Source organism: Schistocerca piceifrons, chromosome X, assembly GCF_021461385.2.
Source record: "Schistocerca piceifrons isolate TAMUIC-IGC-003096 chromosome X, iqSchPice1.1, whole genome shotgun sequence".
NCBI classification, from domain to species: Eukaryota; Metazoa; Arthropoda; class Insecta; order Orthoptera; family Acrididae; genus Schistocerca; species Schistocerca piceifrons.
In genome coordinates, this window is record NC_060149.1 from 746,076,706 (window position 1) to 746,077,675 (window position 970).

Below are 970 nucleotides of genomic sequence, written 5' to 3' on the forward strand. Positions count from 1 at the left end.
GACAGTGAAGGATTTGGCCACCCAGAATGGCAGACATGAATCTCATCGAACATTTATGGGACGTAATCGAGATAGTTAGTTCGTACATAAAATCCAGCACCACCAACACTTTCGCAATTAGGGAGAGCTATAGAGGCAGCATGACTAAAATATTTCTGCAGGGGACTTCCAGCGAATTGTTGAGTTCATGCCACATCGAGTGGCTGCATTACGCCGGGCAGGAGGAGGTCCGACACGATACTGGGAGGTATCTCATGTCTTTTTTCGCCTCAGTGTAGTATTCGCCTTTATCGTTTAGGTGCCTGTAGAAGATCAGTTACCACAACCATTTGTTTATTATAGAACGGGATTAACGTAAGACGCAAAGTCCCTAACATAAAAAACCTCTCCGTCTACAGGCCACAAGTGGCCCATCGGGTCCATCCGACCGCCGTGTCATCCTCAGAGGAGGATGCGGATGGGAGGGGCGTGGGGTCAGCACACCGCTCTCCCGGTCGTTATGATAGTATTCTTGACCGAAGTCCCTACTATTCGGTCGAGTAGCTCCTCAATTGGTATCATGAGGCTGAGTGCACCCCGAAAAATGGCAACAGCGCATGGTGGCCTGGATGGTCACCCTTCGAAGTGCCGACCACGCCTGACAGCGCTTAACTTCGGTGATCTCACGGGAACCGGTGTATCCACTGCGGCAAGGCCGTTGCCAAAGCCCCTAACATGGAAAGCATAACTTCACAACCACTCAGATGCAATTATTCGGTGTCCTATTTTAGATTTGAAGCACCAGATGCAGTTGATGTAGAAGTCATCCCCAACTACTGAAAGAAATACACCAAGTAATAATGAAACTAAAAAATGACAAAGCCTGCAGGGAAGATCATATTTTTGCTGGACAATTAAAAATAGATTATTCACAACTACAGTCTTGAACAGAAGCGGTCTGAGAGGCTCAAAACCTACAGACTGGAAAACG

At 47.5% G+C, this 970-nt stretch overlaps 1 pseudogene; it reads right to left on the minus strand.

Moving 5' to 3' along the window:
* Positions 1-584: 584 nt before the first annotated feature.
* Positions 585-702, minus strand: LOC124723333 (annotated as a pseudogene).
* Positions 703-970: the final 268 nt, after the last annotated feature.